The 12993-nt window shown below is 35.2% G+C and overlaps 1 long non-coding RNA gene across 5 annotated transcripts in view; it reads left to right on the top strand.

The window, feature by feature from the left end:
* LOC101750095 overlaps window positions 1-12993 on the top strand; it is a 76475-nt gene that overhangs the window by 59991 nt on the left and 3491 nt on the right. For 4 of the 5 annotated variants that reach the window (XR_005859505.2, XR_006939199.1, XR_001466297.4 and 1 more), the window contains exon 3: window positions 12416-12570. This is a non-coding gene — a long non-coding RNA (uncharacterized LOC101750095). Of the gene's footprint in view, window positions 1-12415; window positions 12855-12993 lie in introns of those variants that run through there. The other variant, XR_006939198.1, reaches the window with a different exon arrangement.

Raw genomic sequence — 12993 nt, 5'->3', positions numbered from 1 at the left:
TTGTAATGGATTATTTTGATGCATGCTTGTGTGTTTTTCCTTCTGCTTAAATTTATTTTTCTCCCAAGGCAAAAAGTTTAGTTAAATTTCCTGCTAGAGTGTGTGGTCTCTGGCTGTGGTGAGTGTGTCAAGACATTATTTCCAGGTTTTGATTAATATTCAAAGATTTGGTGTTCATCTGTAGTACAAAGCAAAAATTTTCCAGTAGCTGCGTAAATTCAGTTTCTCTATTTTCTTTTATACATGTCTACTGAATTTATAAAATAATGATACAGTGTTATATTCGTGAATGCAGTTTTCTCCAGTGCTCTAAGGTGAATAAAGCATCAGGCAGTTGTCTTTGTGTTTTCAAAGTGTAATAACATCCAAAAAATGATGATGTAAGGCTTTCTACTTGGTTCTGTGCTGAAGGGATGATACAATCAAACGATGGAAGTGTCACTATACACAATACTGTAGTCATATTACAGCAAATTTTCTATTCTTACAGTGTAGTTAAGAGAAATTCATTGCACCCTAAGCAACTTTGAATACATTTGAAAATACAGTGTTCTGAGTGGAAATAAAACAAGCTGAAGTAAAACCCAAACTTGAAACAGGAAATGCTATTTCAGGGCAGTACTAAGTTCATACTGCTGTTATAAAAGCAGGAAAATACTGTTTTTCTATGTCAGTATGTTTGTAAGTACTGAAGGAAGAATTTGAGAGTGGATGGCCTTAGACTTCCATGTCTACGGATGCTGGCTCTGCAACATTACAGCATTTTGAATAGACAGAAAACAGTTGTGGAAATGGCAAAAGCCTCAGTTCTCAGGCATTAAATGTGGAGATGAATTTCAATAGGAAAATGAAAAAATGCCTAGCTAATCTCTGTGTCACTGTATTTAAGGTAACCACATAGGGCATCTTCTGCTGGAGTCTACGAAGATGACATAGTGCTGTTCAGATCATACTCATGCTTTTTGGCAGAGACCTCCTTAATTCAGTTTTTGAATTGTAAACATTGTTGTAACCAATGAAACTACAGTTCCCCAGGGTGATAATGTATAAGCAAGGTATTATGTGAGTGAGGGGAGATGTTGTTATATCGATTTCCTATCAATTCAAAAAGCATTCAGGAAATACTAATTGCAAGGAAGATAACATGCTTTCAGAATCATTTTGGCACCATTGCTGAAAATTAAAGACAGGGCCAGATCAAAGTGCACAGCATATTTACTGCTAGTACCATCTTTGTAACCTGCACTAGCTTCTCAGCATGAGCCCACCTCTTTATTTTCCAGCTGAGATACCTTGGGGGAAAAAAAAAAAAAAAAAAAAAAAAAGAAGAAACAAAACAAATGAGAAGTCTAGTATTCATAAATAACACAATTACACAATATTACAATAAAAACACCTTTTGATCACCCTTTTTCATTACACATGAAATGTGATGTACCATGAGCCTCTGCTCAGCAACTGAACATTTTTCTGTTCCTTTGAATATGAAACACAAATCACATATATTAAAATATAAAAGACTAGATGTCTTAGTGTGTTTACTAAATGTAAACCAGATCCATGGCTATCGTACTTCCATTAATGTGTCTGGAAAGAAGCCTACAATGTTTGTGTATAATATAGCAGCTTGTTATTGTAATACACTCACGTCATTCTTCTGTTTTTTTTCTTTCTATTCTTCAGGGGAAAAAAAAAAAGAAAGAAAGAAAGAAAAGAGAGAAAAATAAAATTACTTATAAGTGTGATATACAAACAAATTATGTACATTTCAAAAATGTTTAATGTGCAGTGTAATTCTAAAATTTCCCAGCTTTATAGAGAAACTCATATCAGACTACTTTGTGTATATTACATAAGAAGGCAACTTATGAGTAGAAATATCCTAAAACTGCTTTCTAGTTTAGTATTTGATGACAAATTATTAGGAGAAGAATGATCAGAAGTTAGTATATATATCTTTATATATACACATAGCATATAAATATAAACTTATATGTGAACACTACATGTATTTATTTGTTCATGGAGAAGTTCCAATCACAGGAGCACTTTAATCTAAAAATGAGTGTGCAACTAGCACTGGAAACCTTTAATTAATACAGAAATAAGAAGTTTAACAAGCATTCCAAAATCTGTAGAGCTACATTCTTTTCTAATCTAATCAAATCTATTCAGTCATTTAAGTATATGCCCTCTCACATACCCTTTGTGTGCTTAACTGCTTAAAAAATTCCGACAGGCTGTAGTAGTATTTTGCCAAATATAATAGCTGTGAGTAAGGCTATGTATCCAGAGTTCTACTATTTGATTAAATGAACTAAATGACACTAGAACAGCAGAGATTAAAATAGGATTTGTGTGTTTTCCAGAATGGTGCTGCTGAGTCCCAGCATGGCAGTGTTCATGCTTGTATTTGTCTTTGCTTAATGAAAGCGGCAAGAGAGTCGCTGTTAGGAGCTGTTTTTGTAATGTGACTTATGAAAAATAACCAGTGCTTCTTTTTCTCAAGTATAACAACACATTCCTTGAAAAAAAAAATCAGAATAAATTATCTTTTAAAAAAGACTGGTAGGCTCCTTTCTTCTGGTTAGTAAATGCAGGGTATATTTACTATGAATCAGGAGTATGCTGCCACATTTACATGGCTTCTGGGTTGATGCTGGCTCAGAGTTTGCTTGAAGTGTTTAGAGAGCTGTGCAGATATGTCTGCACATTTCATAGAATCACAGAATGGTCAGGGTTGGAAGTGACCTTTAAGAGTGTATAGTTCCACCCCCCCCTGCTATAGGCAGGGACATCTCCCACTTCTTTGAGAGAGAATTGTCAGGTGCTGGAACGGGCTGCCCAGGGAGGTGGTGAACTCACTGTCCCTGGAGTTGTTCAAGAAATGTTTGGTTGTTTTACTGGGGAACATGGTTTAGTGAGAAAATACTGGTGGTAGGTGGACGGTTGGATTGGATGATCTTGGAGGTCTTTTTCAACCTTAGTGATTCTGTGATTCTAAATGGAAGAGCAATAAACATGGTTAGATTATCCCTATGTGCCTCATTCAGCTGATGTCTCCATAAAGACAGCTCTGGTCTATCTGTAAGATCATCAGGAATTCCTGTATTCATTACCCATCTTCTGTCACCCCAGCACTGCCAGTGCCAGCTGCATGCTCCATTGTTCCCCTGGGGCCAGCCAGCAGCTGAGATGGGATGTGGTGCCCTGCAGCTCTGCCCCACAGGAAGACCCTCCAGCCTCTGCCGTGCCTCTGGAAGAACAGCCCTTACTCTTTCTGTCTTTCCCCTCTAATGTTGTCCTTTAAAAAAGTATTTTAAAGATATTTTCTCTCCTTGCCTACTAAAACTCTCACTGATTTCAAAATAACTCAATACATACAAGATGGTCAAGCAAGCCTTCTGTCACAAATGTTACGATGTGAGAGAAAAATCATTCACCTGGACATGAATATGTATTGATGCAAATAGTCATGCTTCTTCAAGGACAATCTTCTATCCAAATGTTAGATGAACAGAAAAAGAACAGTTTGAGATGTTGCCTCCTGAGAATGCCAAGCACTGAATGCCAGTTACTGCACTGTAATCTGAAATTTGTGCTAGCCCAAAAGCTCTGCAGACACCAGTGATGACACTGCAGCTAACAGAAAAGCCTATGAAAGAGATATGATTCTACATTAAATCGTGAAAAAGTATGGAATACCACTTGCTGGATAAGAGAAAACTAAAGTGAGACGAAGAGAAAGGTAAGAGCTGAACCTGACGCTCTAGAGAAACAGTATGTCTGAGAAAAGAAGGAGAACACTGAGCAAAATTTTTTGTTTTTCTATAAAGGGATTCCAATTGCTAACAAGAGCGTTAACCACCACTAATGGTTACAATGCATGCAAAAGCAGAACAAATGAAGATGTCAACCTTCAGCACATTAAGTTTTTGAAGTCACCTCTTTCTCTATCTACAAGTTTTTCTTCAAAAATCCATAAATTTGTACAGAGCTATTGCTGTGTTTTCAAACACTCTGTGGTATCTGAGATAATTTTAAAAGGCATCTTTATGCTAATATTACTTGATATAGCTGTAACAAGTGTACCTTCCTTCCTTCTCTACAAGTCCATGGGAAAAGAGCACCAGAGCTGCAAAGCAGCCCTCTGCCACCAAAAACATCCAAGGAAATGCAGCTCTGCTGTCTTCAGTCTCTGCAGCAGTCTTGAGAACTGGGGCCATAAACATCATGGTTTTGCATTTAAAACTTCGGAAATAGATGTTAGTGCATTTCAGATAAAATTGATTTAGCTCTGAAGATGGGTACTGAAGATCTGCCTGCTTTAAAGGCTTAAGAAAGCAGATGAGTTGTAGTTCACACTGCACTATCATATCCATTGACTCCACTGTGGCCATAGTACTGAATATGTTTTTTTTTCCATTTGGATGCCTTGCTGAGAAGCTGTTCTTCAACACCTTAGGGAAACACATTCCATCATTCTATAAAGTAATTGGTAAAGTAACGTGGCTTTTGACATAAATACAATACAATCAGCATCTGAAAAATAATACATCTCGCTAAAAAAGGTTAACCTTTGTTGAATGAACCGATCATGTTAAAGCTACTAGATTTTTTTTTTTTTCTACAAAATAAAATTATTTCTTTCTTCCTTAGGATAGAGTTTGGCTAAGTAAATGTAAGTATATACCCAAAGAACGTAGCTACATTGTTTTCTTGTTTAAAAAAATATATATTATTCATTAAATATTAAAGCACACTCTTTTAGAATGCTTTTGCAAATGAAATATATTTCTTCATTCTGCAAAACCCCTGACATTTTTGCTAGTAGTTTATGATTTCACAAAAAAGTCATAATAGTGTAATAATTTTATGACAGAATACTGCTTTCACATAGCAAACCAAATTTCATAACCAAGCAGAACTGGCAGGGTGAACATTGTCAAGTGTGATCCATCCCAGTTAACCCAACATAATACGAAATTCCATTAGCGAAAAATACAGCCTAAAGAGAGGCTTAAATCATATTCAGAGCTTCTAAGACAAGACTCATTTATGACATTCTCTCTTAGCAAAGGCTCCTTTGAACACGCAGAAACAGACTGAAATTTTTTGTAGGATTTTTTTCAGTCAAAGAAATAGGTTTAAATCTATCCAACTAAGAGAGGAAAGTTACAAGGTTTTGTACAGAAATTTCTGAGAGGAACAGAGTTTGCATCTGTAACTGTTTTATTTAGTCATTTATTTATTTATTTTTAAGGAGGAAGTGCTTATTTTGAATGATTCATGCACACAATCCTAGAAATATCTCTCTCAGGTCATTACTCTTTCCAAGTGCTATATCTCTGTAGAAATACAGTAACTTCCCTCATTCTTTTTGCTCTGCAATTTGTATTAATTTAGGCAAAAAAAAAAAAAAGGTTTTAATATTTGAAGAACTGTATTTCCCACATCAATTTTAATCTGATAACTAATTAGGAAATTTTATAAATGTGGAGTTGCACACTATGCTCGGGAATGGAAGTTCTACTGAGTCTCAGAGTTCTACTGAGTCATCCTTCTTCCAGGGTAGCTTTCATGTGGAATTTCAGGATTTTTTTTAATAGCTGTCTGGAACTGAAGTTCTGAAATCCATAAGAACTGTTAAGTTCTATTCCTCACACAGCTTCCGTCAGTGCCATGTTCCAGTCCAGAGTTACAGAAATCAAATTGTTCCCTTCTATTCTATAGGAAATGCCTACTTGTGCAAATCTTGAAAAAAGGTAAACAAATAGAATATTATATCTTCCAGCACTATTTCATTGGAGCAAATCCATGCTCATTATCCACATATTGGCTAATAATAAGCAGTATGTTACTAGATCCTGACAGATCTTAATTGAAACATACACATGCATCTCTAACCATGTTTCATTTGGTATTCTTTTTCTTCCTTTTTCAGTCAGTAATTAAGAAAAGAGTCACTGAATAAAAATATTTTCAATACCACATTAATATATTTAAATACAATATTCTGCATATAACACAGATAATTAAGATGGGAAAAAGATTATATTCATGTACCTGATAATGGATTTACTTTGATAAATATTATAGACACAATTCTGCTGGATAATCTCACAGAAAATATAGAGAACTCTGGGAAGCATGCTACAGAGAAGCCCAGAGAGTAGTGAAGTCACAGAATCACGGAACTGCAGGGCTTGGAAGGGAATTCAAGAGATCACTGAGTCCAACTGCCCTTCCAAAGCAGGTGCCCTGCAATAGGTCACACAGACATTCAGAGAGGTATTCAGTATCTCCATAGAAGGAGATTCCACAGCCTCTCTAGGCAACTTGTTCCAGTTCTCCCTCATGTTAGGACAGAACTTTCTATGTTCAAATTTTAGGCCATTATTCCCTGTCCCATTGCTATGAATCACCAAGAAGAGCCTGGCCTCATCCTTTTGCCTCTCACCTCCTGTTAGATATTTATAAACCAGATCCCCTCTCAGTCTGCTTTTCTCCAGGCTGGACAGACCAAAATTAGGCAGCCTTTCCTCATATGGGCAATGCTTCAGGCCTTTAATCATCACTGTGGCCCTTCAGTGGACTCCTAGGAAATCTCTGTCTTTTTTGAACTGGGGAGCCCATAACTGGACACCGCATTCTAAATGTGGCCTCACTAGGGCAGAGTAGAGGGGGAGGATCACCTCCCTTTACCTGCTGGCTATGGTCTTTTTAAAGCACCCCAGGATACTGTTGACCTTCTTGGCCTCAAGGGCACACTGCTGGCTCATGGCCAACCTGTTATCCAACAGGACCTGCAGAGTTCCTCTCCAGCAGGTCATCCCCTAATCTGCACTGATGTATGTGGTTATTCCTCCCCAGGTGCAAGACTCTACGCTTGCTCTTGTTAAACCTCATCAGGTTCCCAGTGAAAAATGATACGGTGAAAAATGCATCTTGTGCATAGATGATGTCTTAAAGTGGCATGCAAACAATTTGAACATTTTATGAGATGTGTTTTGCAGAGATTACCTTGACATAGATAACAAATGTGCTTGACAGGGAAGGGTTGTCTGCAAAAATTATTACTATTCATGTTGTCACTCAATCTTAAGCCTTTACTTAGCTCTTATGGGCAAATTCACCCTGACTGAGGCAAAAAAAAAAAAAAAAAAAAAAAAACCCTGAAAACCTGAGAGATAATCTCAAAGTTGCTCCAGTATCTTAAGCATCATTTGACACCCATTTGCAGGGAAGATCCATTTAGAGTGCTGAGATGAAAATCTTAAAAGCTCTGAGTATAACTGGTAATTCAGGTGACAGTAGCAGTCATCTGCACAGTCTCAGTATTCTTTACATCTCTTTTCTTAGGATCCACTTCTTTACGTTTCACTACATATATTTCAACAGCATAATACAGAGCTCAGTTCCCTCATCTGTCTACCAGATTACTTCTGAAGGGGCATAAGTATTGGGATACCAGACCTCCCTGAAGTACCACATCCTACCTGGACAGGAATGCAATAGTTTGTAGCTATTATGTTTGCCTTAGAAATAACTTTGTGGGTTTCCCTCAGATTAAACCATGAGTTGTTGCGCCTGCTGCAAAACAATGAACAATTCAGATAATATGATTTTAACCGTATGCCTATTAAAGAAGAAGGCTATGTTAATTTGGTATATGCAATAAAGCTATCTGGTTTCTGTCTGCTTTTGTCTCCAGATTTTGTAGGCATATATACCAAACATTAGAGTCCTACTTCCAGCAACCACTCTTCCTTCAAAATACACATACAACATGCATTTCCATCTTTGTGTGCATATCGACACATAAACCATGTACTTTCTTTCTTCCCCAATAACAACAATATGACATCTTTATGTAACAGGAGTTATTTATCATCCATAACCCTTCAGATTCATCTAAAAAGTTAAGAAGTAGGTTAACACCAGAACAAATAATTGTTTTTGTCTTTTTTTTTTCCTTTGAATTATATACTTGCTACATATAACCATGATGCTCACAGTCTGCAGATTTTGACCTAAAGGGCATATAATATAATCTTTTTGGTAACCAACAAAATGTAGATGGCAAAATTCTCTCATAAGGACAATCTTAAGAAACAGTTTCTTACATATGAAGATACATATATCAGATGATTTTCTAATAAAGGCTTAGTTCAACTTAGCCACATATAGGAGCCTTATGTACCATGTCAAATATTGAAACACCAATTAATGACTGGATAAAGGTTATTTTCCACTTTCAATACCAAAACATGACCCAGTATTTGTTCTAGATTACCATACAAGTGGTACAGTCTATTCATTATCAACAACTAAGCTAATTCCTTTCCCTATCTCTGGATTGTAGATACTCTTCTCTTGAATTGTAGGCTCTTTTCTTGAAGGAAGCTGACTACATGAGATTTTGGAGAGACTTCTACTGAAACATGTAGCTCTTATTCTATACCACAGAGATGCTCACTTGAGCAGCTGATTCAGCTCAATATGCAATTCTCAGACTGCTTCATTGATCTGATTAGTTTTGATCTGCTCAAATTGAGATCCTTTATTCAGTTCATAAACATAAGCAAGCTCTTTACTTTGTGAAATTTACTAAATAAATTTACTTCAATAAACATTTTTTTAAAACTCATTCATTTTGAGTACTGTATTTTTACAGCTCTGCATTAGCATGTATACTTCATATGCATTATAAAATTATTCATTTTTTTCTTTAATTTCCATAGAAGTTATTGAGAACAAATTATCTGGTACCATCTCTGCTGCACACATTGCCTCTTTTGGGTTTCTGAGGAACAACAGCAGGGCAATAGTTGAGTGAAAAAAGTGACAGATTTAATTGCTATTGCAGATAATCCCCAATCCTACCTAATCTCTCTTTCTGCCTTTTCACCCGTGACATATATAGAGTGCCAATCAACATCGTATCTCAGCACCTAGTCCTAGCAACTTCATCTTCAAATATGTGTCTGCAATCTAATCATGGCTGTTATAGAGGTATACTCAACCTTGAAGTTCCTCGGTAAAATCTTTGTAAAAAAAGATTCAAAACAAGTTTTTTGTTTGTTTGTTTGTTTGTTTGTTTTTTACCTTTTGGCCATGTGCTATTCTAAAAGTAGCTACTGATTCCTAAAATAATTTATTAAGACAATTAATGGAACCTGAGACGCAGGGTGAAACTTTCATACTATTCGTACTAATTCATACTATTTCATACCAAATTACTGGTTGTGGTGGAGGTTTTTAAATTCCATTTAAAAATAATTCTTAATCTTCAGTGTTTTTTCTATAAACATAATCTTGACTTGCACTCAGTAACCTCTTGTAGTTTCCTGTCAAAAAGTTGCTTATTATCGTTGATCTTTTGTCAGTTGATTAAGACAAGCATCAAGGCTGTAAACAGAAGCAAAACATATATTCTGTTGAACTAGATTACTTTTAAATTGGATGTATCTTGAGATCAAGAAATCATCTTTCAAGAAAAAGATACTTTTTCCTAGAGAGGTGGCAAGGTTTTAGTTAAAACACCAACACAGTTTCTCTGCACTTTCCTTGTGCTAAAAAGTATTTTTGCAAAGTGAACCTGGTCTACCTAGTGAGAACACATTTAGCAAATCTACTTTAATCACTTTTAAGTCAACTCTGTTTCTTCTTCAAAGCAAACACCATCCTGATTATGGAAACTGTCATTTATTTGGTTAGTTAGGTAGTTTCTGCCTCTCTGAGAAATCAGAGCTGAAAACAAAAAGCTTCTCACTGTTGGTGTGCTTGCTTTGGAAAGTGGTAGGATTAGAAAAAATAAAATTAAAAAAAATGGAACTACAAATGTATCATAAAAAAAATATATGAATTAAATAAACGAAATCAAACAGCATTAGGAAGGCATTTTTCAAGCTTCATTTTCTACTTCAGTTGTGAAATAACCAAATGTAATGTAAAAATATTTTGTCTTCAGAACATTCACAGCGTCAGAATCATGATGGCTGGTAGATATGGGAAATACTGATTGCTATAACAATTTTCAAGAGGAAATACACACAGAGAGAAAAGTAATTCTTCCTCCAAAACTGTATTATCATTTTTTAACCAGGAAACTTTCTATTTTAAAATTAAAATTTCATTATCATTATTCCATCAGGTAAAGAATAGAAACATAATTATATAAATGTTTGGGCTTCAGCCAGAGTATTTTTACATTGTGGTACTTTTGATAATGTTTTTAACAGTTGCTTGTAGAACTCTGGACAAGTCAGTGAATAAAAAGTAAATCAGAGAGTGGAAAATTTAAATTCATTTCATCTCAGGAAACCTACGAATCAAAACAGACTTTTTTAGATAGAGGAAGCAGATTAAATAACCTCAGATTTTTTGTATAACATCAGAATGTCACACTCAAGAAAACAATGCCCAGAAAATTACTCTCATTCATCTCCAGAAACATTTATGTGCAAGGCACATATTAAAAAATATATATATACAGGGAGACCATTCCTATAGATGAAAAGCTAGCCGCTGCAGTGGGATCTGGCACAGACAGAAGTTGTGAGAGATACTGATGAGGCAAATCCTAGCATCACTAATCAATACTTTAGTTTCCCAAAATAACATCATTTTTATTGGGTATTATTGAATAGTCAGCTCTGTTTAACAGGTCAAGTTAGTGTTTAAACTGCTAATGAAGAAGACAAAGATTAATAACAGTAGTTTTTGTGGCTTCCAAAGAGTTGGTGATTATTGCATTAAGAGTAGAAGTAATCCTTCTTCCTTGAAGAGTAATTGCAGAGCAATCGTATCTGAACATATATTTTTTTAAGAAAAATAAGAAAAAGTAATGCACATCAAATGACATACTGATTTTGAAAAGTTGGCCAGAGAGCAGCATAGCCTATTTGAACCTTAACCCCTCCAAATATCTAATTGCACTCTGAAGTCAGTGTACAAGGGAAGTTGGTATAAGATTATATTATTATCATAGTGTTTATTCAAAGAGACTTCTGTTACTGGAATGACAATGCTTTTACAATATAATAGCAGACTTGACAAAGAAAAGGACAAATAATGCTCTGTGAAGATATTTTTGTGCTGAATTTATCATTTTGAAGATCCAGATAAATTTCAGTCTTTAAATAAATTTTTGACTTAAAAAAATATATATATGGCATTCTGTGTATTTGCCTGCCCAGATAATAAATCATCAAAACTTTTAAGCACTACCAATTATTCACAGTGACTGTGGTACAAGCATGAATGCCTGCAGTTATTAATTTATGGCATAAGTTCAACCAACTGAGGAGTCTTGAAAGAACAGTAAAGTTAAGGAAAATGCATTGTGGCCTTCTCAGATTTTTACTATTAGCTGGATTTCCAAAACAATGCCATCCATACCAGTTTATAGACAAATTCAGATCTAGTGGTGAGGAAAGTCATCTGCTAAAAACAACAATTTTATTGCAACTGAAGACTGTTTAACTTATACCAAGTTCATATGATTCAGCTGTCCAATTCTTTTTGTACAGGTCCTGATTCACAAGGTATTAAAATACATATCCAATTTTAATCTTTGTTCTCCAAGAGAAATTCTCTGAAGAAGTATCAAAAGCATCATAAAGAATCAGTTCAACAGCCTGAACAAATGTCACGAATAAATGACAAAACAATGCCTATAAAAATCACTGACCAGCATATTATTTACTCCATATCATGTGCAGCAAAAGTACTCAAATTTTAATGTAATTCAGACTTTAATAGCTTCTCTATTAAAGTCTTAAGAAAGGGAGAACTGGCCCAAACCAAAGTGATTAGAACTTCTATACTGTCAAAGTATCCAGTGACCATTCATTCCTGGATTTTTTTCCCTTTTCCTTTTAATGAAGGAAAAGACCCTCCTTGAGTGCTTTCTAACCAAAGCTCATCATGAAGGCTGCTGTGGGGAAGGTACCCCACACACAACATCTTCCCACCCTCATTCCCTGCTTCCAGTGTAACCAAATTATTTTCTAAGTGCTTTACAATAAGGATGTATAAAATATAGATAAGGAAACAAATAATTGTCCTGAAGTTCATCGACTTGTGTCATGGGCAATAAGCTAACACAAAGAATTTCTGCATGTAATTGATTTATTTAGCTGAACTAATAACCATCAAAAGCTCTTCATATGCATAAGTGTGTACAAAACTTGGTATGTAATGCCATTTCTTATCTTTCAGTATCAATTATGAATGTTCTTTCGCCTGTATTTGATCAAAAAGCAGGAATAAATACAGCACAACCTGAAGAATTTTATTCAATTGGTAAAGAGATATCCAGAGCAGGGAAAATAAGCAAAACCTAATCAGACCTATTCAAACCTAATCTTCTACTTCTCTGTAACTGATTCCACATTTTCTTACTTTACAGAGGTATCTCCAGCACACCAAGAAGGCCATATGGAGGACCTTCTAGCCTGGAAGGACCATTCAAACTACAGTGATTCAATACAAGATGATTAAGATTATTCAATAAGTCCCTGTCAAAGAAAAGATTGCATTGCCACAGTAAAGACCTTAATTATTGTATGTATTTGGTGTTACTTTTTGACATAATATGAGGCTGCCTACCAAATAAATGAGAAATGACTTGATGCAAGGAAAACATTTTGCTCTTGATATAGCAATTTATATGCATTATTAGTCATCTCTATTCAAAAATATGCCCTGGTATTTAAAATAAATTTATGCAATGTTATTGTTAGTCAATTTTATCTAAATTATTCCTTCCTACTGTTACCGTAAAATGTATTTTGAGGTCAGCATTTCTAAATATTAATTATAATAAAGAATTTACTTTTATCCATGAATATCTAACTTGTACTTAGCCTCCAACTCAAGTAATTAATTTCATAGAATCGTAGAGTGGCTTGGGCTGGAAGGAACATCAAGGGTCATCACTTTCCACTCCCCTGACACAGGCAGACTTGCCAGACCCTCAATCAAATA

The sequence above is a fragment of the Gallus gallus genome, chromosome 4 (genome assembly GCF_016699485.2).
Source record: "Gallus gallus isolate bGalGal1 chromosome 4, bGalGal1.mat.broiler.GRCg7b, whole genome shotgun sequence".
In the NCBI taxonomy this organism is placed as follows: domain Eukaryota; kingdom Metazoa; phylum Chordata; class Aves; order Galliformes; family Phasianidae; genus Gallus; species Gallus gallus.
This window is presented reverse-complemented; position numbering and strand designations above follow the sequence as displayed.